Below are 17,307 nucleotides of genomic sequence, written 5' to 3'. Positions count from 1 at the left end.
ATGAAAAATATGGAAATTTGTCCAAGGAAAACATTCCATAGGGTGAATTTTCGGGGGAGAATTTTTCTGTAGAGAGAAGGGATATCTTGTTACTTTCAGCGGACAAAAATCGAATTTCTTTTATTTAAAAGTAAGATCAAAAAGTTTTTACAGAATTATTTTGAAATTAAAGATTTGCTCAATTTTCCAAATATGATATTTCCTTAATATGTATTAAATATGTATTTTATTTCAATATAGGGCGGAAAATAGATTTTTAAAATAAAAACATTGTTTCCTCTTTGAATAATTCCATATAAGAAGATATTTGGGATCTGCAATAGTTTAGATACACAGGACATTTCGCCTTGCTTGGTCATTATTATTGGTTTGTTCTTCACCATGCTGGAACCTGTTTGAGACTTTTCATTTACTTCTCGTTTGGTTTTTGTAAACTGTTTATTGTGTTTTTCTTTATATGTTTTGCTTAGACTATTTGTTTTGTTATTACTGCATTTATATTTACTCCCAGATGTGAAGCAAAAATAGTCGAACTTTTGCCATTATTCGTGTGTCAAAAGCTATTTTTTTATTTTTGAGAGTCTTATTGAGAAATTTTAGCCATAATTAATATATTTTCGTTTCAATTGTAAATTAAAAGACAGTGTATTTGTTTGGAATAATTGATATTAATAGCCCCTTAAAGGTGTTAATGCTGTTGCAATTATTTTAAGGAGTAAAAAGCCGCTGTTGTTGAATATGCTCCATTTGGAATATACAGTCCAAATACAGCTGTCAAAATAATTTATCTAAGTAGTATGAGGTCAACAGGGCCAGTGGATACATCATTTCCTTAACTAGTTTAAATACCAACCAGATTTCTTCTGAATACAAAGGATACACCTCATTTGCCTATTCCAATGAATACATTATTAGCATACTTAGAAGCCAGATCTGGTAATGACCTTCCATAGCAACAAGATCACCTAAAATACATTTTATAATACGAACAGAATTTTAATAAATCAAAAAGCGAAAAGTCTGCAGCCCCTTTTTCTCATGACGTGCTTGGGTAAAGTAAACCGGCCAACTTTTGTCCCCAATGAATCAATTATTATGGCGTTTTTTAGAGGGAACGTATGGTCTTTCTAGTCTTACATCCAAGAACCCCCAATGCCCATCCCCAGCTTCCGCCTCCCTTTTTTTAACTCACAATTATGTTTTTAACTTTTTTATTTTATTTAAACTTAGACATTTCTCCAACTTTTTGGGGGGACTTAAAAACTTTTTAAACTTTTTTTCTCATTTCTTAAAATAACATTATACATAATTATAAAATAAATTTACTAGTGATTTTTTGAAATACAAAATGAAGCTGATATACATATGTTAGTCGCGATTTTTCCTCCAGAAAAATATTGTTTTGTAGTGATATTTTTTTCTTTTTTTTCTTTAAAAAACAATTCTAACTTCTTTTGGGGGGGGGAGCTTTGAGATTTGTTCAACAGCTTGTGCATAGCACCGAAAAGGAATAAGTGCAATGTCAAGAGAAAACATAATGAACTATACTATGGAATGGCTTCAAATGATTTATTTTTTTGTAATGGCGATGTTCTAGATGGCGATATTTCAATAGAAATATTTCCTTGCAAAACTTTGTTATGTTTCCATTATTTTTAAAGTACGATCGCGATTCTTTTGTTTAATTAGAGGTATATGCATGGAGGTTTTTCAAAAGTAAGATGCAGGTGAATGGCAATTTCAGAGGAACAAGAGTTGGAATTTGTTAATAAGTTAAAAGAAATATGCAAAACATAATTTTTTGAAATTCAAAGGCACCTGAGTGATGTTTTTTTAGGATGCAATGAGACATGAGCAGGAATAGTAAAGTAATTGCCTATTCTTCCTCACCTAGATCACCCAATAAATTTAACTTACTTTCAGCCCATTCTATATCTTTTTTACATCAAATATTGCACATTTTGAACATTTCCATCCATGTATTCAACATGAAAATAGGTCTTTGAAAATTAAATTTAGTCTCACTTTTATACTTTTCATAATATGAATCCGGGTTGTAGACCCCCCTAGATCTCCCCATCATTGTACAGCATTTTGATTGATTTCAGATCATTTTCAATGAAGGTTACTGACATTTTTACAATTTCCCTTCATGAGCATTAAGATCAAAACAGGGCTTGTGAAATAAGAATTTGATTAATTTGTGAAATAAGAGTTTAACTATCTTCAGTTTTCCCTATATTAGCAACAAAATGTAATAATTCAATATGCAGTGGATGGTTCGATATAAGTGTTTAAATAATTTATATTACCTTTATTTTTTCTTTCAATATCCTTTAAAATTACACCTTTATCTAATTTTTAAAATTTTTTCTCAATATCAGCTGCTTTGGAATCAAAACGCTTTGGTGCAAATAGACCAACCATCATTCCTTTAAAATCAATGATTACGGCGAGTTTCTTTTCATATATAGTTGTAAGACATTTCATTTCTGTGATCACGCATTCCATTTCAATATCTAAATCTTCTTACCTAATATTTCGATTATATTTATTTTCCATTTTCATTTCACCGAAAGTTTTCTCCGTTTATTAGTAGCTGATTATATTAAACAAATCTTTAGATTGAAAATAATTTTTCTTTTAATTACCTCTGGCTCTCTTCCTAAGAATCTTTTATTCGGAATTCTGGGAAGATATTTAAACACGCGTCAGAACTCTGTAAATGAAACACAAAAATATTATATGAAATCTGCTTACAGGCCAGCATGGCCGAGTTGGTAAAGCGATTGACTGATCCTCGGTCGCGATCCAACAGTTACATTCTCGCTTTTACATTGTGTAGCAGCTGATAGTGTCAATACGTTTGGGCAAGGGGCATTAGATTAAGGAGTAAGAATCAGAGGAGCTTCCTATTGTATATTCTATTAATTTGTCTATTGAAAAATGTAAAGAATTTACATAAATAAATAAAAAATAGTAAAAATGGATAAGAGTCCACAGGCTTGTGAGTAATGGCTTAAGATTAACACAATATTTATAATCCTTTAATCTAACTTACTTCATATATTTTTCACGAGCAAAAACTGTAACATTTTGCGCAATTCAGTTTCTCGTTTAATTGTTTCGTCATTAACCAATTCACTGGATTTATACATAGACAGCAATCCTAAATAGAATTATTAAGCAGTTTCTTACTCAGCCTTTTTTTATTCTATTCTTAGACACTTTTTCAGGTTTTTCAATCAGAACTGTCCCAAGACTTGAGGAAACAAGGGATAACATAGTAAAAGCATATAAACCTGAAACGCTAAAGATAAATTTGGATGCTAGGAAAGAATTATTAACATTTAAATAATATTTAAAACTTCCACAAAAACAAATAATCCCTTTTCTAGTTCATCTTCCATTTATACTTGAAAATAAATTTTATATAAAATTCTGTGGACCCAATCCCTTGAATCTTCTTTCTATATAATCAACACACAAATGAACACAAATCAATTTGTTAAAATTCTGGACTTGAGAAGATATTTTCTATTCGAATTTGGCAATTTTCGTTTTCTTAAAACATCTGTTTACTACTTTTTGAAGATGGCATAAATGAATTGTTTATTCAATAAAGTTAGCCTTCTTATAGATTTCAGATTTATCAAGATTAATCTTGTATGGTATTGAAGAAGTTTGTTTGTAGAATAAGTCAAAATCTCATCCTTTATTTTAATTTTTATATTTTTCAATCTAAGTTACCTGTCTTTTATGAAGTAATAATTTAAAAGGTTCTAGTTCAGTCATTTTTGTATGCGTTACTTTAGATTTTTGTTTTGCATCAGAACACATTTTAATGTTTTCTTTTTGAAATTCTGATGAGTAAATTGTATATTCTTCAATTTATTACAGAATTAATTTTAAAAATAAAATTCCTAGGTAAAGGTTTTTGTAATGCTCTTTTCAAAAAACTTAATAGGCTTGATTTTTACTTCAACGTTCCTTTCATTCTCTTTTAAAATGCTTCATCAGGATCCTTTTCAAGTATATTTATTAAACATTTTTCAAATTATCTAAGCGTTCAGATAGCTGCATAATGCCCTTCGAGTATACAAATAAATTTGAAAAATTAACCGCATCTGCACCATGTTTTGGATTTTCAACATTTCTAATTCTTCTATTTTCTAATTAACATCTTCTTTTTTTACTTTGAAGGTAGTTTTTCTAATAGTCCCTTATTTTCAACTCTTAACATATGAAAACAAAGAAAGGAAATAATAAATTTCATTAGACATGCGGAGAGGTTGTCTTAAATTAGACTGGGCGAAATTTGGCTATAAATAGAGACACGGGAGATATTTCCTTAAGCCCAATTTATAACTATTTATTATTAAAAGAATCTATGAATATTTTTGCCCAGTCTAATTTAAGACTACCTGTCCGCATATCTAATGAAAACCGACATTGTAGACAGGCGAAATCTTTTGCAAGGCAAAGGATACTCATTCTATCTAATTGGTAACTTTTCTTTCGTTGATTTCAAGTTGGTTTTTGTTGTTCGAGTCAGTGTCTTTTTTCTTCTCGTACGGTTCATTTAAGAAGGTTAGATTTTGTTTTTGCTTCTTCTTTGTTTCTTTTTTTCTTTTTCCTCTTCCTTATTTTTTTAGCACTGAGGACGACTTGGCGGAGGTCCTTGTCGAAAACATTTGCTTGTTTTTCGTATTTTGCTACTGGAAAATAAAATTCTCGTTTTTCACCTATTTGATTCTTCTCTTTTCATTTATAATTTCCTTTCTTTGTTTTCATACATCTTACACAGCCAGTATGGTCTCAGAACGTATTATTTTCATATCTAGTCAATATATATTATCAGGTGATTGATAAATTTGAAATAATCTATTAATATTCTCACTTAAATATTGACTTGTAAGAATTTGTTTATTAACAAACTTTGCCCTTGAAATTGCTTGAAATAATTTTCACATTTTGCAAATTCATAGCACCTTTCTCTAATTTTGGATCACCTAGATTAGTTAATCGTTTCAATTGTAAATCAAGATTACCATCATCATCCAGTAATCTGCTGTCATTATATGTATACTTCCGATATTTACTTCCTAAGGTTCCAAACTTGTTCATCTAGTAAACACAAATTTTATTTATCGAATATTCAAGTTCTTTCAGTACTTGAAAGTTGCATCATTTGTTTTCAAATCAGTTTGTAAAAATCCGTGATTCTTTGTTTCTTCATTATGATAGTTGATAAATTTTTCCTTTTTTCAAGTCAGATCCATGATTTTGTCTGATTTTATCAATTTTTCCTGGTCCATAAAAACACAATTTTTTATGGACCAGGAAGAATGCAACACTTAGTAAAGAGTTATTATACGACATTAAACACCAACAAGAATAGCTGCTTAGTATCGAACTTAGGCAGTAATTTTGATCTATCTTAGCCAACGACATAGGCACAAGTATAAAACAAATTGAGATCCATTTTGAATTATAAGTCCAAATTACCATTTTATTTGCCGCTCTCCCTGCGTACTATCCACTATAATTTCTAACTATCAATTGTAATGGAAAATATGTAAAAGCATAATCTACATTTTTAAGTACAAGTCCAACTTCCTATTACCTTTGCCGCTCTCCTTGCGAAATATCCATTATAAATAGTCCATTATGATAGATAATAAAATTTACTATTATAATGAAATTTTCCATTATAATGGAAAGTCCGTTTTCCATTGGAAAAAAATTTCTATTATGAAAGAAAATTTTCCAGGATAGTGGAACAATTGTAAGTTATAATTATTTTTTAACAGTATATCCTTTATTTTTTATGTTTTAAAGCATGAATCAAACATTTATCGAAGAGGATCCACTGCTGATATATAAAAATAAACTTTTATTAGATCAAGTACCTGCTAATCCATATAATATCTACTGTGTTATATTTTCTGAGAGAAAAGTAATCATGGATGTCATTGATAGTAAATCATATGTTAATATATATATTCTTTTCAATTTGGAGATTTTGTTCAATAAAATTATATACTAATAAATGGAGAAACTTTTATGCGAAATGAAAAAAGAAAATAAATATAGTCGAACTAGTAGGAAAGAAGACTTAGTCATTGAAATGGGATACACGATTACGAGAACTAAATTTGTAACGACTAAATATGAAAAAAAAACTCATTACTATTATTGATTTTAAAGGTGAAATGGCTGGTCTATTTGCACCTAAGCCTTTTGATGCCAAATCAGCTTAAATTGAAAAAAATAGATAAAGATGCGATTTTAAAGGTTAATGAAAGAAAAAAAGATAATATAAAGTATTTATATATTGATATAGAACTATCCACTAATTATTCAATTATTACATTTTATCAGTAGTATATAAAATGGAATATAATTACACTTTTATTTCACATATTAAACATATTTGTATTTCACAAGACCCTTTTTTATCTCAAAGCTTATGATTGAAAAGTACAAAAATTTCAAAAATCTTCATTTAAAAGGGTATCAACTCAAGTGAAAATGGGGTACATTACTGGGATGATCTAATTGGGATCTAGAAAGCTTGTTCACATTATGAAAAGTATGATGAGACCAAATTTGATTTCCAAAGACCTGTTTCCATTTTGAATGTAGGGATGTAACATCTTCAAAATTGGCAATATTTTATTTTAAAATGTAAAATGGACTGAAAATGATGTAAATTGAAGGGGTCATCCAGGTGGGGAAGAATTTGCAATTACTCTATACTAGCAGGGTTTTTTCAAGAGACAGAGAAAAGTAAACTACAGCTTTTTAAACAGTCACAGAAAGGTGAACATAAATTTTTCTACAGTCGGAGAAATATGAATGGGAATTTATCAGAAATAAATGGGGTTTTTTTAAGAGGCATATGAGTTGAGGTTTTTCAAAATTCAGAGGCGGGTGAATGGGAATTTCTTAAAATTCTAAGAGTAGTCAGATTTTTACCATAGTCAGTGAAACAAGAACTGCAATTTTCCAAAATTCAGAGGCAGGTGGAAGAAAACTTTTCAAAAGTCATAAAAATAAACAGGATTTTCGAGGTTTTTTACCAAAATCAGAGAAAGACAAGAGAAAAACATGGGCACAAGATTTTTTTGAAAAACCTTGAAAACCAACGGAAAGGATTTCTTCAGAAAACTCACAAGTGAAGTATACTTTAATGGGATGTTCAAAAGCTAGAGACACATCAACAAGATTTTAACCATTCGAACACACGTCAATTGGATTTTCTCCAGACAGTGCCGTACGAACCTGATTTTTTTAAAGTTAGAGTTATACGAATAAGGATTTACCGGGATTAGGAATTAGGCAGATGAACGTGACTTTTATCAAAAGCTGGAAACATAAACAGAATTTTCGCAGTTTTTACTAATGTAAGAGAAACAAGAAAGGGGATCAATTCATAAGTTAAACGAAACATACAAAACAGAATTTTTTTCAAAAGTAAAATACGCATGAATGATGCCTAAAAATACCTGGTAAAAAATCTGGTTCATACACATCTGACATTACAGAAAATTTTCATTTAGGTGGATCCGATTGTTGAAAAACCTTGTTGACGCATCTTAATTGGTATGCTTCTATAAACAAAAAAACAAATCTGACTCGCAAATCTGTGTCTGAAGAAAAGAAAATTCAAGTGTGTTCTATTGTTGAAAAACTTTGTTTATGCTTTTCTAGCTTTTGAAAACCGCATTTAAATTTCATTCAATTTTGAGCGTCCCGAATAAACTTTGCTAGTGTGGGTTTTTCAACTTTTTGAAATAAAATTGGATTTACAGGTTTCTGACTTTGAAAATAATTCATGTTTTTATCCCTCTACCTCCCGTAAAAACCCATTGAAAATCCCGTTTATGTGTCTGACTTTTGAAAAATTATGATTCACCTGACTTTTGAAATACCTCCGTTCATATGGCTTTAACTAAATATAGAAAACTGGCTCACGAGCTTCTGACTTTGAATAAAAGTCTCATTTAGGTGTATTCGATTTTGAAAAATCTTGTTGAATCATCTCTAGCCTTTGAGAATCCCATTTAAATGTATTGGCTAATAGACTTTCCTGAAGAAATTATGTTTTGCATTCGTCAAGCTTTAGAAAAAATAGGTTTGCATGTCTCTCTCTTTTGAAAAATGTCGTTTACCTGTCACTGACTTTGGAAAAATAAAGCAGAAAAATCCATTCATCTGCCTTTCTTGACAAAAATAAATCCAATTCCAACGTTTCTGTTTTGAAAATAATCCCATGCGTATCCCTCCGACTGCTGACAAATTATGCTGATTTGCCTCCAGCTTTTGACAATCCCATTCACGTGCCTCTGACTCCTGAAAAAAAAATAATCCAATTCACTCGTTTTCTTTTTCTAAAATACACCATTTGCATCTTCCCGTCGATTGAAAAATTATGTTGATGTGTCTCCAGCACTTGAAAATCCTTTGAATAATGATAAATCCTAACTCATATGTTTCTAAATGCTAGAAAAAAATACGATTTACAAATCTTTGTCAGAGAAAAGCCATCTCAAGCGCGTCCGATTGTTGAAAATCTTGTTGATGTGTCTCTATTTGCACTTTTCAACTTCTTGAAAAGAAAAATGAATCTGATTCACTTGTTTCCAACTTCTAAAACAAATCCTGTTCTTGTTTCTTTGACTCTAGTAAAAACACTTGAAAATCCTTTTTTTGTGTTTGACTTTAGACAAATTCCATCCACATGGCTTTGACTTTTGAAAAACCTCAATTCATATTGACCTATAACAAGCAAAGCTTCTTGGGCCAAATTTTTTTTTTAAGTTGGTAAAAGTATTTCAGTATTAATAAATTGATTGACTGATTGATTTGCCTCTAAACAAAAGAAAATATACATTTCTGACTTTTGTAAAAAATTCCCTTTTATATATCTTTGGCTGTTGAAAAATGCTTGTTCACATGTCTCTGACTCTTGAAAAAACTACAATTGATGTGTGTCTATCTCTTTAAAAAAACGCTCATGCCTCACTGCCTCTTGAAAAAAGCATCATTTATATGGCTTTGATTTTGGAAAAACAATTCTGTACTGTATATTTCTTGTAACTTATCAATTAATTCTTGTTCTTAATTATTTGACATTGGTAAAAACCCTAGAAATTCTGTTTCTGTGGCCATCTATATCTATATTGGAAAATATGGTTCACTTTTCTCTTTTCTTGAAAAAAAAAACCACTAAGGTCTCAGTGCATCTTGGAAAAAACATCATTCATGGGCTTTTGACTAATCCTGAAAACTCTGTCTATGTCTCCGACTTTTGATCAAATTCCCGATCATCTGCCTCTGAGTCATGATGAATCCCAATTCATCTGCCTTTTATTCTTAAAAATTCTGGTTCGCAAGTCACTGTCTGAAGAAAGACCTATTCATGTGTGCCCGATTATTGACCCATTCAAATTCAATTCATTTTGAGCGCATGGAAGAAATTGTTTGTTTTTCAACTTTTGGAGCAGAATAAAGCTGGTTAGCATGTTCCTGACCTTAGAAAAAGTTTCTATTCTGAATTTGGTTAGAAAAAGCCCTTGAAAATGCTGTTTATGTGTCTGACTTTAGAAAATTATCATTCAAATGCCTTTGACATTTGAAATAAAATTCTTGTTCTTGTTTCTCTGAATTTGGTAAAACAAAAACTTGGAAAATCCTGTTTATATGCCTGACTTAAGAAAAATTTTCATTTAAAAGCCCCTGACTTTTGAAAACCTTATTTCAAATGGCTGAAAAAACTAACTAAAAAAATGTACATTTCTGACTTTTCGAAAAATTCCCTTGTATCTATTTCCAACTGTTGAAAAAATCATATTCACGCGTCATTGACTGTTGAAAAACCTGCAATTCACTTGTCTTTATCTCTTAAAAAAACTTTCATGTCTCACTGCACCTTGAAAATAAGCATCATTCATGTGGCTTTAACTTTTGAAAAAAAAAACATTTTGTATGTTTCTCTTAGATTATGAACTAGTTTCCGTTCTTATTTCTCTGACATTGGTAAAAACCCTGAAAATTCTTTTTATGTGACCATATATAACTATACCGGAAAATATGGTTCATTTATCATTTCTCTGGAAAAAAAACAACTCATATCTCACTACATCTCGGAAAAAACATAATTCATGAGCCTTTGATTTTTGAAAAAATGTGTTTTGAAAAAGATTTGTTTTTTAACTTAAGAATTATTTCTCGTTCTTGTTTTTCTGGACTTGGTAAAAACCTGAAGATTCTGTTTACGTGTCCAACTTTTGATAAAATTCCTGTTCATCTGCTTCTGAATCATGATAAATCTCCAATTCATATGCTCATAACTTTTAAGAAAATAAATCCGGTTCGCCAACTTTGTCGGAAGAAAAGCCCATTCACGTGTGTCCAATTGTTGAAAAATCTTGTTGATTCGTCTCTAGCTTTTGAAAATCTTATTCAAATATTATTTACATTTGAGTTTCCTGAAGAAATTCTTTTTGTGTTTTTCAACTTAAAAAAAAAATCTGGTCCACATGTTGCTGACTTTTGAAAAGTTATTCCTATTCTTTCTTTTCTGACTTTCGTAAAAATCTTTTAATTTTCTGTTTATGAGTTTGAATTTTGAAAAATTCCTTTTCACCTGCCTCTGATATTTGAAAAACTTCAACTTATATACCTCTAACTAAAAAACCCGCATCATTTTGAAAAATACCCATTCATATCTCTCTAACTGTAAAAAAAAATCATGTTGAAAAATTATCAAAGAATAACTTTTACATAGAACATACTTAGCTGCTTGATAGATTCCAAGCCTGTTAATTGGTGACTGAGTATCAAAATTAATTAAAAAATGCACTTTGCATGGAACAAACTCAGGTACTTGGTAAATTCCAAATCCTCTAATTGGTGATGGAGTATCAAAATTAATAACAAGCACTTTTGCATAGAACAAACTCAGATACTTGGTAAATTCCAAGTCTTTTAATTCGTGACGGAGTGGCAAAAACTAATAAAAAGTACTTCTGCAAAGAACAAACTTAGCTACTTGGTAAATTCCAAATATTTTAATTAGTGACTGAGTTTCAAAAATTAATAAAAAAGCACTTTTGCATAGAAAAAATTCAGCTACAAGGTAAATTCCAAATCGTTTCAATTGGTGGCTGAATATCAAAACTTAACAAAAAAGCAGTTTTCATAAAACAAACTCAGCCACTTGGTTAATTTCAAGTCTTTTAAATGGCGAATGAGTATAAAAATTAATAAATAAGGACTTTTACATAGAAATTAACGTGTATCGTTACATAATGCATGGAAGTTGTAAGGGGCTTTGTTAGACCCTTCTGTTCATTAGGATTGGACCAACATGTCACGAAGATTTCTTGAAGAGATTTGAAATTGTTTCGTAGTAAAAAAAAAAAAAAATTGGCGTCAGCTAAAGCGTGCTGCTGAAGAAAGATCAGTGCGCCATGTCATACCACTATTTTTCGAAATATCAACTTTTCACAGCCAAAAAGAAAACCTGTCTTGTGTCTATGAAGCAGATTCCTTATGTAAGAAAAAAATCCTTGCTAAAAAGTTTCCAGTTTGAAGATCGTCCGTTCACGTACTATGGCCTTTATTTTGTCATAACCAAATAAACCTTTTCTTGAAGAAATCAAAGAAAAGTGAATTTTTTAGTGAAAGGAATCTTTTATGAATAAAAATTCCATTGATATTGCTTGCCTTCAAGAAACCCATTTGACTAATAACCAACAAACAAAGTTTCCAGGATATACTATCCTGAGAAAGGATAGGTCTTCTCAGAGAAAAGGAGGTGGCATAGCTATAATTTTAAATAATAATATTAAATTTTGCGGTATTAATTTCCCAGATTTTTCAAATGATGTTGATGTTATTGGCATCATTGTCTGGATAAATAATACAAAAACATACATATTAAGACTTTATAACCCCAATGGCCAGACTACAGATGCCATGGATTTTTTCACTTATATTACTAATTCTAATATGCTAAAAAACATAATCATCTGCGGGGATTTTAATGCCCACAGTCTTCTGTGGGGGGATAAGCCAGCAAATAAAGCTGGTAAGCTCATTGAAAGATTGATTTCAAATAATGCCGATTTAGCAATTGCTACCCCTCCTAATCTAAATACATATTTTAACCCCAAAAGTGGTAAATTTTCAACTATTGACCTACAAATTGTTTCAATAAATATACTAAATAAAATTTATATTAAGAAAATTGAAAATCTATGCACTGACCATTTTGCAATAGTATCCTCCTTAAATGAACCAGCCAATATTCTCCCACATATCCCTAAATATGTCAACACCAAAGCAAATTGGACCATGTTTAGAAATAAGCTTAATGAAGAAGTTCTAAGTTTAACCCAGAAATCTCATACCTCAGTTGTAACTGCTGACACGTGTGCTGAAGCTATGACATCAATATTAGCAAATGCAGCTAATCAAGCTATCCCCAGAACTTCACCTAGGAAAACCATCCCTAAACACACCCCTAAAGCATGGTGGACAAAAGATTGCCAAATTATGTGGAGAATAAAAAATGCAACTAGGATAGCACACCTAAGAAAACCATCCCCTGACACATATTTAAGTAAATTACAAGCAGAGGCTAACCTCAAGAGAACAATAACTAATGCCAAATATAATTATTGGAATAATTTTGCAAATAATCTTTCCAGAGAAACATCTGAGCCAAGAATACATAGACTTATAAGCAAAATCTGTGGGAAAAAAACATCCTCCAACCCTCTTATGTATGAACTAATACATGAGAATTCCCACTATGATAATGACATTGATAAGACAAAATTATTTGCCTCCCTTTTCTCAAAAAAGCTAACATCAAAAAACCAAAATATCACCACACAAATCATGACAAATCCTATTTACCAGCCCCGACCAGGTTCAGAATATATAAACCATCCCTTCTCAATACATGAATTGAATAATGCAATTCAGCATATCAAGGCCAATGCCACAAGTAGCTATGATAATATACACCCTATATGGATAAAGAATCTTTCCCCTTTGTACAAACAGGAGCTCCTAAATTGCTATAGCCATGCATGGGCTACATCCACATTCCCTAATAACTGGAAATGTTCATCTCTCATACCAATTTTAAAGAAAAATAAACCTAAACATGACCCTCAGTCATATAGACCCATAATGATTACCCCAGTGCTGGGAAAATTAATGGAGAAAATGATTTACCATCGGCTGCTTTGGTTTGTTGAGAAGAATAATCTGATACCTCATACTCAAACTGGCTTCAGGAAACACCACTCATCAACAGATGCTTTCATAGTGTTAACAAATGCAATAAATGACTCCCTATCAAAAAATAATGTCTTAACTGCTGCATTCCTAGATTTTGAAGGAGTTTATGATAATGTTGACCACCAGATTCTATTAGTTAAACTTACAAACCTTGGACTACCCCCCAAATTCGTATCCTTCACATAATCCTTTATAGAAAACCGAAGTTTCATTGTTTGTGTAGGTTCAGCCTCTTCACCCAAAACTTCAATAACCAAAGGCCTTCCACAGGGTGCAGTCCTGAGCTGCCTCCTATTTTCACTTTTTCTGTGGGACATGAACCTCCCACATACCAATCTACAGTACGCTGACGATCTGGTATTATGGGCAACTGGCAATACCTTCGAGATTGCGCATTCAAAGTTGCAAAATGCACTTTTCCAATTTGAAAAGTTCTCCCAAAAGTCCATTTTACCTACTGCACCCACAAAGTCAAAAATTATCCAATTCCACCATAAGCGAAATCATTATGATGCTAGGCTAACATTAAATGGAATACTTATCCCAGAGGACAATCAAATTAATTACCTAGGGCTCATACTTGACCAAAAACTAAATTTCCACCTCCACATCACAAATACAATAAAAAAGTGCTATAGAAAAATAAGAATAATTAAAAGGCTACTAGCCACACCTTGGGGCTGTAATGAGAAAACACTACTCCAATTTTATAAATCATATATAAGACCCCATATTGATTATGGCCTCATAGTTTATGGTGCTTGTGCTAAGACCCACATGCAAAAAAATCGAAACGACACAAAATGATATAATTCGTCTTATATTTGGTCTTAGGAAACCAACAAAAACTAAGTTTCTGCTTACTGAGAGTGGACTATCACCAATAAATGATAGAAGCAGCTCTCTACTAATTAAGTACCTTACAAAAATTGAAGCCAATGATTCTCATACCCTGCATAACTGGTTAAGAAATCCATCTATGTTTAGAGGCGTTGCAAATGAATATGCAAATATCCAGAAGAAGTTCCCAGTGCCAGTAAAATCTATTGCACCCACATTCCCCCAAACCCCCCCTTGGAGTTGGTCAACCCCCATAATAAAGACTGACTTCTCAAAGTGGACCAAAGAACTTACCTCCATTTCTTTTATTCAGAAAAAATTTGCCGAACTAAATAATGTTGCTTATAAAAACCATTTCCAAATTTTTGTAGATGGGTCCAAAATGAATGAGAAAGTGGCAAGCGGAGCATTCTTCCCAACCCATAATATCGCTTTAGGAGAGAGATCACAAGATAATTCATCTGTAATGTCTGCCGAGCTAAATGCCATAATCATGGCATTAGATTTCCTCATGGTTAATGAATATATGAAAGTTAATATTAAAAATATTATAATTTATTCTGATTCTTTGTCAAGCCTTGAGCTTCTTTCGTCAGCTTCTCAAAATAAGATGGATATTGACACATTTCTTTGTCTTAGGATTATTGATATTTTTGCTTCAAAAGGTATTTTAACTCATATACAGTATATTCCAAGCCACTCGGGTATAATAGGTAACCATAAGGCAGATGAAATAGCAAAAAATGCTTTAAATATTGACCAGCCAAGTGGGAGACCAATTCCCATTAGATATATTTACCGCTGGAGATTTACAGAGGTACTGATAAATAATAAGAATCCTACCCCATCACCCTTCCCAAGTAAGCACCTTTCCAAGATTTATCATAGGATTCGGTCAGGTTCAAATGGGCTAAATTTTCAGGCATTTTCATATCAGATCCCTAATTCAAGTGGCGAAGTTCCCTCGTCCCCCCTTTGCAGGTCATGTAATGTTAAGAATGAAACAATAGATCACTGCCTATTTGAATGTAATATGCTGACGTCTGCACAGTATACCCTGCGATGTAAAATGTTAGAATGCTTCAAACACCACAAAATTCCACTAACAGCCAAGAGTCTTGCTGACCATACTCTCCCGCAGAGCACAGAGATCAATATATACTCTCTTATAATTCAACTACTGGTATCAAAAGATATACTTCAAGAAATCTGAGCAGATACAAATCATATAAGATTAACCAGCTCCATAGCTCTGTCGATCTCACAGAGTGAGCCAAAAGGAAAAGGGCTAAATAGTATCAACTGAAAAGCCCGTCTGCTGAATAAGAAGAAGAAGAAGGAATAAGAAATAAACAAGAGCAAATATTTCAATGCAGTTGGGCTAAAGAAGAATCGTAACTATGGGTTTGTTATTTGAGGATATTGGTCGTTCTTCAAAAGAAGAGAAACTCAAGTCAATTGTTTGTCACAAGTCTCTTCAATGTATTATTGGCTACATCTGACAATGGGAAAGTTCTGGTGTATGATAGATCTGGCATTCAGCTGATATTTCACCACCCAAGGTTGGAAGTCTTGTCCCCAATGGTAATAAACTCTTTATGTAAGAATACTTTTGCCAGCCAAGTGGCAAAGTAAATAAACAGCTTTTCTATCAGGGTTTTCATTTAATCAGTTCTCTATTTAACCCTCTTCAAGGATCAAACAGAACCGGAAATTTGTTGTAGAGTTGGGTAGAAGCTAATAATTGTGGCTATCCAGAAGCAGGCATGATAAAAAAAAGATTCATTTTTAGATTGCTAATTTGGTGCATACTCTGTTGATGAGTTATGAACTAGGGGAAAAACCACCCAATAGCCTACCTTTCTTATGCACTTTCTAAATATAACTATCACTTTAGAATGCTCAGGGATTAAATTTAAACCCCTTTATAGAGATTAAAATTGATGCCCTACCCTCTTGTTTTAGCTAGAAAAGGTATAGAAACAACCTCTTTTTTTCTTTTCAATTTGCAAAATATTTTTAGTTAACATATTTTGACTACAGCTACATTAAGCTTAACCCCACTCCCCTAATGTACTTATGTATATCCCAAATATATTTCTTATGTTTACTGGTTCTTATTTTTGTCCCATTTTATTCAGTTTTTGGGTAGCCTACATGGATAGAAGCAAGAATGACACATGTCAAAATTCATCCTCTAATAGGACATAATTGGCATCTTGAATGTTCACTAAAGGGCTTAAAGTTGAATTTTCAAGCAGAGCCATTAGGCTATAACATCCAGCAAGAGAATAAAAAGGTATTGGTCCAGTTTTTTATCTGATTCATAGCTCAGAAATGGGAAAATCTCCCTGTTTACCTCTGATCTTGTTCACTTTGTTTGGTTTTGCTTGCATGTTTGGCAATTCACCCCCCCCCCCCCATTTACATAGCCATAGGTTAGGCTACATACAAAATGAAATAAAATTTTACCTTTAAATTTCTTATTTTATGCCCCTTTTCAACACAATAGTTGTTACCTTGAGAATGCGCTCCCCAACCCTGATGGGTAGGGTGCATGTAACTGAATCCTTGTTCAATGTAGCCTCATTTAATTGGACCTCAATGCAACTCAACCCCCTTTAACTAAAGCCCCATGGAACTGACCCTCCCCCCATGAAATTGAACTGCCTATGCAACTCAACCCCATTTAACTGAACCTATTGCTGCAACTATGATCTTTCATGTAGGCTTAGGCCTTGGGCTAAATGGTTTTGCTAATTTTCAAGTATAGGCTATAAAACCAACAGATATACTATTGTATTTAGAGGAGAGAAGGGATAGTTTCTTGTTGAAGCAGCATAAAATGAAATAAATAAAAAAGGACTGGCCAATAAATAAAGAACATTTTGTTAAATTTTATTTTTGTCATCTTTGACAAAATCAGCTAAATTTCATCTTCTGGTTCTATTGTTGATTTGAGGGGAGTAGACCTGAATGTGGTTTATTGTATGGGGATTGAGTCAGACAGGTTTAGGTTTAGACAGGGATTGAATAAAATGAGGGTTGTGTTGAATTAAGGTCGAAATTGAGGAATTAAGTTTCATGGGAGTTGAATTACACTGAGGTTGAAATGAATACAGTTCAGCTCTATGGATCTGAGAT

At 32.0% G+C, this 17,307-nt stretch overlaps 1 protein-coding gene across 5 annotated transcripts in view; it reads right to left on the bottom strand.

Annotated features, from left to right (window-relative positions):
* The window catches only part of LOC136029581 (uncharacterized), a 79,477-nt gene that overhangs the window by 38,307 nt on the left and 23,863 nt on the right, over positions 1-17,307 (bottom strand). For 4 of the 5 annotated variants that reach the window (XR_010618080.1, XR_010618079.1, XR_010618078.1 and 1 more), the window contains one exon: positions 8,178-8,358. The exons of the other annotated variant lie outside the window; for it this stretch is intronic. The gene's annotated coding sequence lies outside the window, so the exon portion shown is untranslated. The remainder of the gene's footprint in view (positions 1-8,177; positions 8,359-17,307) is intronic. 5 annotated transcript variants of the gene reach the window in all.

This window comes from Artemia franciscana, chromosome 7 (genome assembly GCF_032884065.1).
Source record: "Artemia franciscana chromosome 7, ASM3288406v1, whole genome shotgun sequence".
NCBI lineage: Eukaryota > Metazoa > Arthropoda > Branchiopoda > Anostraca > Artemiidae > Artemia > Artemia franciscana.
Note: the sequence above shows the minus strand (reverse complement) of the source record. Positions and strands in the feature narration are given on the sequence as shown.